General features: G+C 41.1%; 1 protein-coding gene across 4 annotated transcripts in view; it reads left to right on the forward strand.

Moving 5' to 3' along the window:
• The first annotated feature begins 1,257 nt into the window (after positions 1 to 1,257).
• The window catches only part of SMAD5 (SMAD family member 5), a 55,569-nt gene continuing 40,634 nt past the window's right edge, over positions 1,258 to 16,192 (forward strand). For all 4 annotated transcript variants that reach the window (XM_060143660.1, XM_060143659.1, XM_060143658.1 and 1 more), the window contains exon 1: positions 1,258 to 1,397. The gene's annotated coding sequence lies outside the window, so the exon portion shown is untranslated. The remainder of the gene's footprint in view (positions 1,398 to 16,192) is intronic.

Raw genomic sequence — 16,192 nt, forward strand, 5'->3', positions numbered from 1 at the left:
TCCCACATTTCCCCATGGTGACATTTGGCTGGAGTGAAATAGCAGCTGCTCTCTCTAGTTCCCCACCCTGGCGCACTACATTCCCTCACCAGGCCTCTGTCCCTATCTGAGATGACTACCCTTAATGCAGAGACTCGGACAACATTCACCACGCCTCTTCACTGTGGAAACAAACTGCTAAAGCCTGGAGCAAAATGGCAGATTCCCATTTGTTTCAGGAGAGATGACCCTGGCTCAGGCCACCTTGGTGGCACTAGAGGCAGTGAGCAGCGGTCAGATTTGGGATATATTTTGAACATGGCATTCGTAAGATTTCGTGATAGTTTGGTTTAGGGAATGAGAGAGAGGATTTGAAAATGACTCCAATTTTGATTTTTATTTAGATTAATTTATTTCAAAAGCAAACCTACAGTGGAATATTGGAAAACCAGGATTGAACTTTTAAAATGAAAACAAAATTATTTAAAAGTTTTTCTTCACTAGTACTCTCCGAATTGGGTGCCCTAGATGGTACTATTACCCTTTTCTGGGAAATGCTGACACTTTGGGGAATTGGGGAAGGGGAGAGCATTGAGAAGAGCCCCAGTAACTACAAAAAGAGAATTCGGCTCTTGCCCCCAGAGACGGAGTAGAGGGACATCAGTCTATGGATGGCCTCTGTGCACCTCAGTGTCCCCACCTGTCCAGGACGGTGTATCTTGAACTACTGGGGTGTCAGTACGTGGGCAGGCCTACTTCAGGGAGCTACAAGGTCTGGCACTGCAAGAGCAATGGAGGGTGGTAGAGGCTCCAAGATTTCCACGTGGGAGGGGGCTTAGGGCATCCAGTAAGAAGCTGCAAGATGTTCAGAAGCTTGTTTTGAAGCTACTTTTTCACAAAAAGAGGACTCTCTTCTCTCAGATTTATATTACAAATCATTAAGAGTAGCAAAGTTGCATCCGAAGATGTTTTTATTTACACTTTATACGTGACTGGGAAAATCTCCAACTGTCCATGTCGAGGACAATTATTTTATAATGTGGGTTGATTTGGTTAGTGGAGACTACTAGTGGCTATCAGGACGGTGGGAACTAGCCGACTGCCATTTCTGGGGCTGGCCATGGACGAGAGAAGCCTCCGGCAGATCGGAAGCCAGAGTTTGCGGGCACCGAGCCAAGCGCGGTGGCTTCCTTCAGCCCCTGTAGCTAGGAGGCCCTTCCCTCGGTGGGTCCCACGGCGGTCACTCGGCGGCTTGCGCGCATGCGCCGACCCCGCGGCGTCCTCCCCGGCTCCTTCCCTCCTTCATCCGGGTCCTGGGCGAGCGGGCGCCGTGCGCGTGTCCCGCGGCCGAGCTGCTAATAAAGTTGCGCTGTGGGCAAGCGCAGCTACGGCGCCGGGAGAGCGCGCGTCGCCGGCCCGTGAGTGAACGTGGGGTCCCGGGAGGGGCGGGCGAGGGGGACCGGGGTTGCAGGCTGTACCCGGACGCGGCTCTGCCCTAGCGGCCGGACTCGGGCCGAGGCGGGGGCGTGCGGCCGCGGGCGGAGCGGAAACCACCCGCCTGAGGGGCGGGAGGTAGGCCGAGTCCCGGCCTGCCGGGGTCCAGGCGGGCGGCGGTGGTGCGGCCCGTCTGGCTGCGGAGGCCTCGCCTGCCCCGGGGCGTCCCCGGACTGTGGCGGGAGGCGTTCGGGACGCCCTCGCGGGGATCCCCGGCCCCCCTTGTGTCCGGAGGAGCGGTTTGTTCTCCCTCATCCAAGCGCCACCCTCAGTACACACCCCTGGTAGAATTGCCGAGCTCGGCGGAGCAGCCTGGTCGGCTACATTGCAAAGCCGTCCAGTGGCTTGATGAATCCGTGCCGCCGTCGCTTTGTGTTTCAAAGATAAGGATCTACGCTTATCGGTGGAAATTACACTCTGGGCAGTTGTGACCTGCTGCTGCGCTCAGCTGGTAGTTAGACCCGGTTTCTGCCACTTGCCATGCCAGTTTTCATTATTGCAAAGATTTCTTCTACTTTATGTAAACTTTAGCTGCAAGGAAAACGACTGGCGAGGTCTGTTTGCCTTCACCATATTCACCCCCTACCGGGGTCCTTTACTTCAGTGTCTGTACTCATATTCCGGTTTGTCCCCCTCCCCCTCCCTCTTTCCTGCCTTCCCCTTTCAGCTGCTGTTATTACGTGGAGTTTGGAGCCTAAGCTTTGAAAACTCCCATGTGGCGCCTGTCTTAAGTCGGAGCATGCTCAGTAGCCAAAACAGATTTTGGTTGCAAAAAGAACTGGGGCGAGGATAGTCGGTTATTTGGACGTTTGCCCGCTTCCTAACAAAATGTTCCAATTCTGGTTTGGATGGCATTGGAGAGTGGAGCTGTAGGCCAGCCTAGAGGTGAGGAATGCCTGAACACCCTGGGCCAGATCTCTATCTTGATTGTAGAGACATTGTTTCCTGACCAGCTGGAGGTTTAGAGAGAGACTGGGGGGCCGGGGGAAGCATTCCTGGCTGCCTGTGAGCTTATATGGGTGTGGCACTCCCTGTATCTTGTTTACCTTATCTTTCTGTGGAAAAAGTTTTGAAGTCTGGTTGGGTTTGTCACATCATGCCTGTTGCCTAGCACCACCAAAAGTGTTCTTATCTAACAACGAAGACTGGATAGGTGGAAGGTTGTGGGTTGGCCTCACAGAAGTTGAGGGGAAGGGGTACTTGAGTTGCTGTTTTTTAAATTCTTATTTATTTATTTATTTATTTATTTGTTGATTCGGCAGGTGAGTTGTTATAAATTCTTTTTTAAATTCTGTTTTTAAACGGGAGTAGTTAAATTTCCTTAGAGTACCTGAATTGCCCAGAATGGATTAGTTTTTAACTTTAATTTGAAAGCTGAAAGGTTGAAAACCTTAATCCCAATAGATTAGTAACTTTCCAAGCAGTTTAAAGTTGCTGCTAGATGCCAGTTTTGTGGGGAAGTACCTAGACATGATGTGAACATTTATTGATCTGAATATTTCTATGCAATTAGTGTGTTCCAGATTCAGTAAATAGGAATTATTTATAGATCTGAACAAATTATTTTATATTCTTCCTTTTACCGCTACTTTGGTAACTTTTTTCCTCTAAGATGAATCAGAGGTTACAAGAATATGAAACAGTTCTTAAGAAACAAGTTAAGAAGGTGTAACCTTCGTAAAGGTTGTATTTATTATATTTAGATTTTTAAAATTTAACCTTTGCATAATTGTCTCTATAGCATCCTCCGTTCTTCCCTCTCTACCTTGCTGCTCCCTTAGTCAGTGTGCCTTTCCTTTTCACATAGCTGCTGTTATCGCATACACTTTACCCCTTTATTTTTGTTAATAAAATCGATTTGTCATTTATGCTTCCATTCCTTTCCGATCACAGCTGAAATAGGCAATAAAAGTTTGATGAACCTTCCCAACTAACTTTCCTCTTAGATTTTTAAATGCATCCATATGATACGGTCTAGTTAAAAGAAGAGAACAGTGAACGGGAAGAGAAAAGAATAAAATATTTTTGTAGGTTCTGTGCAGATTTGATGGAATTATCTACTTGTCTGGTTCACTGAGATAGGCGCCACAAAAATGGGTCTATTGATGTGTGTTGCATTTCTTTCCCCTCTGGCAAAGTCAGTTATTAATTTCAGAGGGAGACAGTGGCAGAATGTTGTTACTAATGAGGTTTGAATCAGATTGACTGGTTATGTAACATGTTGCTGGGAGTATTATTAAAAGTTGCCTTCTGTAGCAAGGTAGAGAGGCAAGTAAATTCTGCTTACCCTCTTCCCTGGGTTTTAATTCTTGGCTGAACCTGAAGGCACATTAGACTATAACCATAATTATACCTGGTCAGCCTGTCTGTTTCCTGTTTTCATCATGAACCCAAACATGATTTGCAGTGATGATCTTTTTTGTCCCTTGCATTAAGCAGAGGCAGTATGTTTTCGCCTGCTTCTGAAAACAGATTTGTAACTTGGTCAAATCAGAGATACTGGCTTCTTAGTGTTTTGAAGACTAGGCAGTAAAATATCAAAGTTTTTAATTTCTTTGTAACTTGAAATACTATCTTAAAAAATCTGTTTCACACATATTGTTTAATTGTAAATTTTAATGTTACTAGTAGTTTGTAGAGTCTTTGAGTAAGAAAGCCCTTTTTGTTTATGACTTACCAGTGTTTATTATTAACCAGATGTATATGTTGATTCAGGCAGTGAGCCACGCATTTGGGTGAATTTCATAGCTGACTTGAGTACTCTTCAGGATATAGCTGCCTTTATTCCCCTGGTTTATCAGTCTTCCCTGTTCGCTTTACTTCTAGAGGGTCTATGTTCTTTGTCTCTCTTTTTTTGTGCTTCATACTAAGCACAAAAAAGAGCCTGAAATAGTGTCTTTACTTCAAATGTTACAGGTGCTGTATACCCTATGGGTTTGCCAGTGTATGGATAAGGTCAAAGACGTTGGAGAAGATTTCCTTTTGTTAGGGACAGTCTTATAAAAGGAAATCTTATAAACAGCCTGGGGGATGATTCTTATTTCTACCGGTCTGGATATTTTGGAGAAAAGAATATCTGGGAGGATAGGACCCAAGAAGACTGTACAGAGATAGTACGCATTCTCCACCAAAGATAATGATGAATGACCTCACAAAGTCTCTCCATGTTTTTTTACACCTTGTTTTTCTACTTCCAAAGTTAATAGAATAAAAGTAATTGAAATTCTTAGTGCTGGATTATCCAGTTCATTGCCATTACCTAGATCTCTGAATCTGAGAGGTGCGTTTACTACTTGGAAGGTTAAGATATAAAATTCTCTTTGAAGAATTGTTAAAAACTAGATTGTTGTTAGGACCAGCTAGTTTTTCAGTCTCATATTCTAACAGCTTTTATTGTTTCACAACTTTGAAAAGATGGCATAATTACAGAGTTACTAGGTTTTTCATAATCAGCTAGTTCTAGGCTGTGTAGTTTTGATACTTTTTTGCCTTGGGCACCTAGGTGGGAGATTTTTGTTCCTTTTCTAGTAGAGAGGTGGTTTTAGTGACTTTTCTTATTGTATCCCTAACTTGGTTATGATAGTATTTTAGAAGAAGGAATTCTTTATTAGATGGTTCTGTGTGTGCAATACTATAATTGTAATTCACTATTGGAAGATGGTTGTTAAAGTACATATTGTAAATAGGGTTTGCTCTTGAATTCTTTGGTACACCAGTCTCTGCTTATTTTATATATATATACACGTATATATATACATATGTATATACATATATATATTCATATATATATGTATATATATATTCATATATATACGTGTATATATATATAAAATTTACAGACTGGTATACTTTGGAAATTTGAAAATGGCCTTATCTGTTGTGAGATTTAACTGGATTTTTCTTTTTGGTTTCCGTTTATGTTGTTTTGTTATTACTGAAAATAATAGTAAGAAAAAAACTAGTGTCACCTTCCCACCTTTCTTTGAGCATAGCAGCTGGAGTCCTGTGAACAGTCTTACACTTTTCAAATTTAACTATGATCTCAGAATATGGCTGGTACTTTCAAGGCAAGTTTTGTTCTGTTCACTTCTGTTTTCATGATGTGTTAGGATTTGCCTAGCATCCTATCTGGTAGACTGTATAACTTCAGATCTAGTTATTCTGGTTTGTGTATTTCCAGGAAAAGGGGGGTGCTGCAGAACTTTTTCAAAGCTAGTCTTTTGTTGTCTTTCCCCTTCTTCACATCATTCTGCCCACTTAGGTGAGTAGGTGACTTGACCTCTGGGGTACACATGAGGTATCTGGAAAACATCTTCATAAAGCATTGGAATATATGTTATGTACACAAGTTAGCACTTTGTACTCCAGAGACATATTTTATAATGTAATGATTTGGTATCTGCCCTTCATGATTTTATAATTTAAAGGAAAGCACTATAAAGATTCACCAGCTCTGTGTCTATTCCTGTGCCTACAAGCCTCTACAGGTATACTCAGACACATCTGGCAGCAATGTCAGAAATCTTGCAGGCTCTGGCGGTGAGTGATATATCTAGATCAGGCTCTGCTTAATTAGAGGACTTAGAGGAGCAGGCGAGGTTTAAGGAGTGATTAAAAACTGGGAAACAAAAGTCTGGATGTAGGAGATAAAAAAGTAGAGACTTGTGTAGTCACAGAGAGAGACTAGGCGAGAGTATTATGGTGTGAGAAGTGTCAGGGATCATGAGTTCAGCTCCTGAATGGCTTTGAAATCCACTGTGAGAACTTTGGATGTCTTTGGAAATTGGGAGCCACAATTGGGAAAAGTGGTGATTTAAGTGTTTCTCTAGGAAAATGATTTTGATTTTACGATTGTGATTGTATTTCCTCCTCTTTGTAGATGTTCCAATAAAGAATAGGATTTCTGAATCTAGGGGAGTTTTGGAGCCAACGTGCTCTTGGTTTCTTTCTGTTACTTGAGTGTAGTCATGGATGTGGCTTACGTGCTTTATAGTAATTGTATACCTAGATCTAGGGTTGGTTTGACAGTGGTGGTGAGATGTCTACTTTTGCTGATACTTGGTGACTAAGGATGTTAGAACCACAGGGGTAAGACATTTTTAAAGCTTTACCCCTGCCAACCACAAAATGTTATCTTTGAATGTATATAGGCAACCACAAAATGTTATCTTTGAATGTATATATATCTTTGAATGTAAATGTTATCTTTGAATGTATATCTTTGACTTTCTCCCATTGCAGATGGTCCTAAGGGCCTTGGTTCTCAAACCTACTGCAGAACCTGGGACGCTTGTTAAAAATATGGGAGGTAGGGCCCTACTCTCAAACCTAATGAATCTGAATTCTGTGGAATGGTTATGAGGAATTTGCTTCTTTAAAGCCCCCACCTGTAATTCTTCTGTGTAGGTTTGCCTGAGACGATGGTGGCTTGTGACCCATATGCACATCTATTTGCATGGGTTGATGTGCTCAGGAGATTGCCTTTTGGCTAACAGTGTTGGGTGAAATTTTTGGATTGGTTTGCTTGCCTTTTATTTTGGATTGAAGCAATTAGAGAGATGTCGGAGCAGAAAGTGAAGGAGCTGTTTCTATGAATTTACCACTGAAGTCTGGGCATGAGCAGTGTGTGTCTATGTGTCTGTCTACCTGTTTGGGGGAGACTGTTGAGGGAAGTTTGTGTGTGTGTTTATGGCAGGTCGGAGGTTCTACTCAGGTAGTTTGAAGTAAGAACAAGACTTTTGGTTTTTTGACTTTAATAAAAATTCATTTGAATGGAAGCCTGGTAAAGTTTAACAACATTTTATTCATACACTTAATGTATGTAAAATGTAACTCCAGATCATCCTTTAGCTTCCCTATCAGCCTTTCCCAAACCATTTGATGACAAATCCTATTCTTTGGGTAGCCCAGGCTGACGCCTTGTGATCATTATTGACTCCTCCGTTCTCACATTCCCCGTTCTCTTCCATCAGGAAACCTTTTGTCTCCCAAAACATGTGAAATTGTCCATTTCTTACCACCCCACTGCTGTCACCCTGTTCTGAGCCATGATCATCTCTTACCTAAATTGCTTCAACTCTGAACTGATCTCCCCGCTTTTTACCCCTGCTGCCCACCCCGCCCCCATTATTCTTAACATGTGGGCCAGAGTGATTCTTTTTTTTTTTTTTTTTTTTTTTTTTTGCGGTACGCGGGCCTCTCACTGTTGTGGCCTCTCCCGTTGCGGAAAACAGGCTCCGGACGTGCAGGCTCAGCAGCCATGGCTCACGGGCCCAGCCGCTCCACGGCATGTGGGATCTTCCCGGACCGGGGCACGAACCCGTGTCCCCTGCATCGGCAGGCGGACTCTCAACCACTGCGCCACCAGGGAAGCCCCAGAGTGATTCTTTAAAATAATAAAAGTCTGAAAATGTCATGTCTTCACTCAGAGTTCTCAAATGGGTCCACATTTCACTTACCATAAAAGCCAAAGCTCTTATCATATCCAGCATGGCTCTCTTACCTATTTGATCCCATTCCTTGTTTTCCCCTTCTTGTTTACTTATTCTCAGGCTTCATGGTCTTGCAGTTAACTTGAGTGTGCCAGGCATGCTCCCTTCTTGGGTTTTTCACATTGCCTGTTGCCTTTGCCTGTACTAGTTTTCCCCTAGGTATCTGCCTGGCTTACTCTTATTTCCTTAAAGTATTGACTCAGTTGGTACCTTCTCAGAGAGGCTCAGCCCAGCCACCTTAAAATTACACCTCCCCCACAGTGCTGCCCATCCACCTTCCTCTAATTTATTTTTCTCCATACCATTTTCCACCTAACAAACTATACTGTATCACTTATTTATTGTCTTTTGTCTGTCTCCCTCCACTAGAATGTAAGCTACATGAGGACAAGGATTTTGGCCCCCTTTATTCACTTGTATATTCCCAGCTCCTAGAATTCTACTTCAATAAATAGACTTTTGAATGAATAACTTGAATCAATTTAACAAGTTCTCTGAATATGCTTAGTACTGTTTTTTAAAAATTACATTCTAGTGGGAGAGACAAAAATCAAGTAAACCAACAAATAATTACAAATTGGTAGTACAGTGAAGGAAATGAATATAGTATTGGATTAGAGATTAGGGAAAACCTACTTTATATAGAGTTAGATGATCAGGGAAGGTCTCTGGGATGATAGCTAAAGCTGAAGCCTCAGTGATGAGAGAGCTAGAAATTAGTGGTTGATGTTGAGGAAAGTGGTCCAGGCAGAGAATGGCATTTGTAAAATCTGTGAGGAATCTGTATGGTACAAATGCCATACAGATTCCAGTATAGGAAGATAAATGCTTTTGAAAAATGAATTCTTACTATTATTTATTGGAAGCAGAAAGTATTTGCCCCTAGTTTTTGATTGACTCTTAAATTTCAGCCTCCAAATTTAGTTCATGTTTATTTTAAGATGTACAGAATCGCATGAAGCAGAAAGTAAAAAGTACCCTGAACCCCACCCTACCCCCATGGCTAATATCTTTTCAAATGCTTTGTATTCACATTCTCTTTCATTCATTAGACAAATATTTATTGAGCATATGTATCACTAGGCTTACAGTGATGAGTGAAACAGATATGGCTCTTCTCATTTACATTCTTGCCAGGTTGTACAGGTAAATGTAAAAACATAGATATGTTAAGTGCTACGAAATAGAGGTATGTGAAGGAGTAAGTGTGTATAATAGGGGAATTTCACCTAGGCAAGGTAGTCTGGGAAGGCTTCCCTGAAGAAGGGATGCTTGAGCTGAAAAAGAAGTAAGGGGTGTGTGTGTGTGTGTGTGTGTGTGTGTGTGTGTGTGTGTGTGTGTGTGTGTGTGTGTGTGTGTGTGTGTGTGTGTGTAGTGTGTGTATGTTTTGTAATGTGATAGATTCTTTTGTAATGAATGATATCTCTTAATTTTATAAGATTTTCATTTATGGTTGAGATGCCACTCTTTTTCTTTGGATTTCCAAGGTACTGCTCTGTATTGTTATTGTCCAGTTGATAGTTGCAGTTTTTTAGAAGAATTTCAGGGAACCTAATACACACAGTGGTTTCTGAAGCTCATAATTAAATCCCAGTTTTCTTTCTAGCTGTCTGAAATGACAAAACCCATTAGTGAAAGAGTCATCTAGTTAGGTCTTCGTAAACCAGAGGTGAACTATAAAAAGCCAAGGTAGGGCTTCCCTGGTGGCGCAGTGGTTGAGAGTCCACCTGCCGATGCAGGCGACGCGGGTTCGTGCCCTGGTCCGGGAAGATCCCACGTGCCGCGGAGCGGCTGGGCCCGTGAGCCATAGCCACTGAGCCTGCGCGTCGGGAGCCTGTGCTCCGCAACGGGAGAGGCCACAACAGTGAGAGGCCCGCGTACCGCAAAAAAAAAAAAAGCCAAGGTAATAGCAGATAATGTGTTCACAGTTTTCTTAAGTCCCTCCAAGTTCTGATGTACGAAGTAGCACACATTCCTATCTACTCAGTTACTGGCCTTCTGTGCTTGCTGTATGTTATTTTTTACTCTGTTTTAATACCCCATCTCTATTGAGTATCGTATGGAAATCTATAGTAAAACTAAGTGATGTGCTAAACAGCATATGAAGCTCTTCATAACATCTTCTCTTTTTCCCATTATTCTTTATGATCATTGAGATTACAGATAGTATCTTTTAAGCCTCAGTTCCTAGCACAGAGTATTCCTGGCTTATTAGGCACCCAATAAATTTGAATAAATCAAATTCAACTCTTCTCTTTGTATCATCCTCCAAATTTTTATATTCATTCCTCCTGTCTTGAGCTTTAAGTGTCACATCTGCTTGGACTTGGATCAGTACTTGCTTCCTTATACCCCTCCACCATCACCTTTTTGCTTCATCTTGGCAATAACTAGAAGTCCCCTTTTTGGGTGAGCGGTGTCTAATTCTTTCAGCTTTTAAACCTTTACTTGCTTTTTTTTTTTGGCTGTGTATGTGGAGTCTTAGTTCCCCGACCAGGGATCGAATCCGCACCCCTTACATTGGAAGCGCAGTCTTACCGCTGGACTGCCAGGAAAGTCCTCAACCTTTACCTTTCTTGACTGCCCCGTTTCTCTTCTTGGTGGTCAGCAAGTCCTATGGATTGTTTATCTGTAATGTCCCTCATAACTCTTCCTTTTCTATCTCTACTACCGTCACTACCTGGTCTGTGTACCACCACCCTGGTGCTGCTTCCTCTCATAGTTGGGTTACATGTTTTCCATTTACCCTCTCTGCCCCTTTTGGTTAAGTCTTTACTTGGCTATGTGCTATTGCCATTTTTGTCTTCTCAAAATGGCTCTTTGAATATGTCTTTCTGCTTAGATGGAACTCTGTACTGTATATAGGATTACTTCTAGCAGCCTGACTCCTTTGCCTTATATTGTCTTTCTTTGTTTGGCTCTCATTCTGTGGTAGTATCTTTCCCTTTAGCTTCATGATCTAGCTGATTGTCTCCTCCTAGTCTTTCTTGCCTCATTTGGCTTAATGATACTTGGTTTTCCTTATTCTTTTCCTTTATTACCAACTGGATCATGAATTACAGATTGTCATATTCCTTTTTGGATCTTGTGATAGTCATTCCTAAAATCTGTGCTAATATCATGAGCAATTATCCACACCTAATCATTAAGGCTTTTTTTTTTTTTTTTTTTTTTTTTTTTTTTTTTGCGATACGCGGGCCTCTCACTGTTGTGGCCTCTCCCGTTGTGGAGCACAGGCTCCGGACGTGCAGGCTCAGCGGCCATGGCTCACGGGCCCAGCCGCTCCACGGCATGTGGGATCCTCCCGGACCGGGGCACGAACCCGCGTCCCCTGCATCGGCAGGCTGACTCTCAACCACTGCGCCACTAGGGAAGCACATTAAGGCTTTTATTCACTTAAGTGCTGTGTGTGTGTGTGTGTGGGGGGGGGGAACAGGGAGCCTGTCAGAGCTAGGTTATTGTACATTTGCTGAGCGCTCCCCTTTTTGCTGTCACCAGCCATTTGAAGCACAGTTAATTCCTTCTTAAGCAATCGTATTCATAAGTGTGTAATATTTTCACCTTTTCCTCCCTTGTTTTCCAGTTATATTGGCATAATTCCTCTTCCTTTCTGTTTTTATGGTTCCCCTAAATAGGTAGAAGTTTGAAAGTGTTTGATCACTAGATATCATTATATTCACTCAAACTGCAATTGACTTACTTTACACAGATTATCCTGTGTATTTCCTAATGGTATATTAGATTTTGGGGGATTCTCTGGGTTTTAAGCTAGAAATAGAAATTCTCTGAAAGATATCTTGGGCATTGTTCAATTTAGTTTGTGAAATTTGTTTGTTTGTTTTATTGACTTCTTTGTTAGCCTCCTGTGCATTGTTTTAAGAAGACTTGGCTTTTAAGAAGGCTCAGTTAATAGTTAGCATTCAAAAAGGTTGGGTTAGTATGACTCCAGAAGAGCAAAAAGAAAACAGAATTTGTCTTCTGTGCCCAATTATGCTATTGAAATATGGCTTTAACATTTATAAATAATAACTATTTTGAAAGAACTTCTCGTGGAGGTTTATTGCAAAAGAAAATAATTCCATGATTTAAGTTCCTTGAAGCCTACTGATATTTTGGTTTTTGTAGGAACGAAATAAGTCACCTTTAAAGAGTAATAACAAATATTTTACTCCCAATGGTGTACTTTAGGAAAGCTTCAATGTATTAGGTGGCCCAGGATGAGGATGACAGAGGCACAAATAGAATTTGCTCAGAAGCCAGGTTTTCATGTAGGGTATTGTCTTACATATCTGGGCTGTTAAATGCATCTTCTCTTCTACTTAGAAGAAAACTCGGAGGTAAGCAAGCCCTGGAGCACTTGAAAGTACCAGAGGTACAAAATACGTACTCTGTGCTAAGTAGGTCCTTTTGGAGTTAGAAGAAAAGTTCATTTTCCTTAGGTAGTTTATACATCATTAGGTAGTAACCAAGCTTCTCCAAAATCAACACTCAGGAATGTGGGAGAAGCTGTGAGGAATGGAGAAAGGGGAGGCAAGAAAGGAGAATGAGAACAAGAAAGAAGGGAGAGCAGTAGTACTGGTGGGAAGTGATGGGGAACATCAGAAAAGACTTTGGGACAGGAGGAAAGAAAAAGCTGCCTTATTTCTTCTAGATATGCATTTTTCCCAGCTCATAATATCTCTGAAATTGGTATGTGTCTTATAGCCGATGACATCTGAATATTGGTTTCGGCTAGGTGGCAGTTTTGATGTTGTCATTGCACGTGCATGATGTCTGCCTTTGCTGTTTTCATTGCTGTCATTTCTTTCATTTACACCCTCTGGGAAGATCAAGGAAGCAGCAGTATCAAAACTTGCAGGATGGGTGTCAGTGGCTTGAACAACAATCCTGGAGTAATATTGGAACACTCTTCAGACCTACAGTCTTGTTGGCAGAAGGATGATATTATGAAGAAAAAAATCTAAGTGATGAGAAAGCATGGTGTGATAGTTTAATTTGCAACCTTTTCTTCCTTCAAGGTTCATAAAATAATGGAACTTCTTAAGTAGATGGCTTTGTATATTTGATGAAATAAAGTAGCCCAGGGCTTCCCTGGTGGCGCAGTGGTTGAGAGTCCGCCTGCTGATGCAGGGGACGCGGATTGGTGCCCTGGTCCGGGAAGATCCTGCATGCCACGGAGCAGCTGGGCCCCTGAGCCATGGCAGCTGAGCCTGCGCGTCCGGAGCCTGTGCTCCGCAACGGGAGAGGCCACAACAGTGAGAGGCCCGCGTACCGAAAAAGAAAAAAAAAAAAAAAAAAGTAGCTCAGCTGTGTATTTAAAATCCTGAGCCTGATGTCAAAAAATTTCATGATTATTGCAATAATAATGACTGCAGTTTCCCTTTGCTCAATATGTACTATGCCAGGCATTAAGTGTGTATCTCATTTAATTCTCAGAACTGATACTCATTATACAAAATAGGAAAAATGAATATTTAGGTGTGTTAGATTCAGAATTTGAACCCTAGTTCATTAGACTTCAAATCTGGTGTTTCTGTGTGTTACAATACGTATGTTAATATCCCTGTGTAGATTAGCCTTATTGTATGTATCTAGTCAGTTTTCTTGTTCTACCACCTATGATCCAGCAAACTGAACTGTCATTTTTCCCCATCCTGGTAGATAAAAACTCTGATTTTATGTCTTTATCAGAATAGCATTTATGCCTAAGATATAGCTACTTCATGCTTTTTGTCTCCCTCCACTCCCTTCCCCCAAGGGCTATCCCCTGAATTTCTTTTAGCATCCTATACACCCTAGGGGATCTGCCATTCTCCATGGTGTATTGCAGATAGGAATGGGCACATCTTAGTTGATTATTAATTTGTAATTCTTAACAGTTAAGGTCTGGACCTGATTTATCTTTTAACCCTTTAGCATCTAGTTTAGTGGCTTGCCCTTTTTAGGTACTCTCAGTAAGTGTGTGTTGTATAAATAAGAGTATAAGTCTGCTCTTGAGTTTAGCATGGGTGGTATATACTTGTGCCTCAGTAGACCCTGAAAGCATTGTAGAAAGGGAGTACAGAGGACCAAATTTAACTACCCAGCAATCTGTAACCTTTAAAGGCTGAAGTTAGTGAATATAGCCTTTTTGGACTTTTCTCTATTACTGGGATAAGTTTAGAGATAATATAGAAGAGTATTGTTGTTGGTTGTGAACACAATCAGCTGTTTGAATTGAGGGTGGGTGTTCTCAGTGTTTCTAAATTCATTTTATTTAGTGAAAGGCGAAGGGGGTGCGAAAAATTGAACCAACTTTTCAATAAGAGATTTAAAATTAAACCTTTTGGGTACTCGAAAACCTAATCATACTCTTATTTTCAAAGGTATTGCAAGTTCACTTGGGACTCATATTACATATGCTAGTATTTGCAAATCAAAAAAATTATTATTTTACTCTATTTTTTGTATACGTAATGAAAAAATTCTATCGTAATGGAGGACTTTTGTGAGGGTAGTAAAATAAATCGATTGCTCTATCCCAAGCACTCTGATACTTTTATTTCAATTTGTGGACCAATATCTGATTTTAAATATATATTTTACAGAAAAGATGACAGGAGAAAATTGATCTATCACATGGGTACCATAAAACAGTTTTACCGGGACTTCCCTGGTGGCACAGTGGTTAAGAATCCGCCTGCCAATGCAGGGTACATGGGTTCGAGCCCTGGTCCGGGAAGATCCCACATGCCGCGGAGCAAGTAAGCCCGTGCGCCACAACTACTGAGCCTGCGTGCCACAACTCCTGAAGACCATGCACCTAGAGCCCATGCTCCACAACAAGAGAAGCCACCACAGTGAGAAGCCCACGCATTGCAACAGAGAGCAGCCCCCGCTCGTCGCAACTAGAGAAAGCCCATGTGCAGCAATGAAGACTCAATGCAGCCATAAATAAATAAATAAAATTTAAAATTAAAAAAAAAAAGAAAAGCTTATGCTATATTTAGGTCTTCATGAGCCAATGATAATTGGTTCAGGAAAACACCCATTCAAAATGAAACCACTTAAAATTCAGACCAGTATTTCATACTGAATTGTGAATAAAAGGTCTGATTCGGACTTTATCTTAAAAACTTAAAATTTTGGAAAATCGTTAGGTTATAATTGTAAACATGCATTAAGTTTTATAACGAACAAAGACTGAATTGAGTATGGATAGGCTTAATTTTTCTCACAAAACAATTTAGTAGCATGATATGACATCCTTCATGTTTGACATTTGCGGTACTAATATTAAGAGCATTTTTATTTTTGTGAAAATATTCATTAAAATATTTATGGATTTTCCCATGGACTTCTGTTAATCCGTTGACAGTGAAGTTATTATTGCTTACTGATAACTATAAAAGTGGTGAATTTCCCAAACTCACTGTTCATCATAAGTGCAAACCACTGCAGGAGTACCGTCCATCTGGGTCATATTGCAATATTCCTGTGGGTCTCAGTGGCAAAGGGAACTGCACATCTGACGCTTACGTTGCTTGATGGGCCATGATTAATAAAGCAGTCTCATGTTCTTTGACAGTATGCATGAAACAACAATAGACTTATTTGTTTATAGGATAGTAAGGTAAAATTAAATCCCAGACCTTGCATCTTTTGCTCTCATTTTAATAAACTTTATGAAATGTTACAATTTTTGCAGAATTTGCAGTTTCATTTGTGGTTTAGAAGCTGTTACAGTAAGGGAGATGCTAGTGAACAAGAACTAATTATAAGTGATCAGTACACTAGTAAATTTTTAAAAGATTTTTTAAATTGAAGTATATCTTAAAGTGCACAAATCTTATGTGTATAGCTCAGTGAACTTTTATGTATGTGTACATCTATACCACCATCACCCAGATCAAGATATAGAAATTTTCTAGCTCCCCAGAAGGCTGTCTTGTCCCCTCTTAGTAATATTCTTGCCTCTGATGCCATAGGTTAGTTTTGCCTGTTTTTGAATGTCATGTAGTTGGAATGATAAAATGTGTAATCTTTTGTATCTGACTTCTTCAGTATATCAGTGAGATTCATGCATGTTTAACATGTGTGTGTTCTTTTTCATTGCTGTGAAGTATTCTGTTGTATGAATTTATTACTGTGGTTTATCTACCCACTCTACTGTTGATGAATATTTGGGTTATTTCCAATTTGGGACTATTACAAATAAAGTTGTTATGAACATGTACTTGCCTTTGGGT

This window comes from Lagenorhynchus albirostris, chromosome 3 (genome assembly GCF_949774975.1).
Source record: "Lagenorhynchus albirostris chromosome 3, mLagAlb1.1, whole genome shotgun sequence".
Classification (NCBI taxonomy): domain Eukaryota; kingdom Metazoa; phylum Chordata; class Mammalia; order Artiodactyla; family Delphinidae; genus Lagenorhynchus; species Lagenorhynchus albirostris.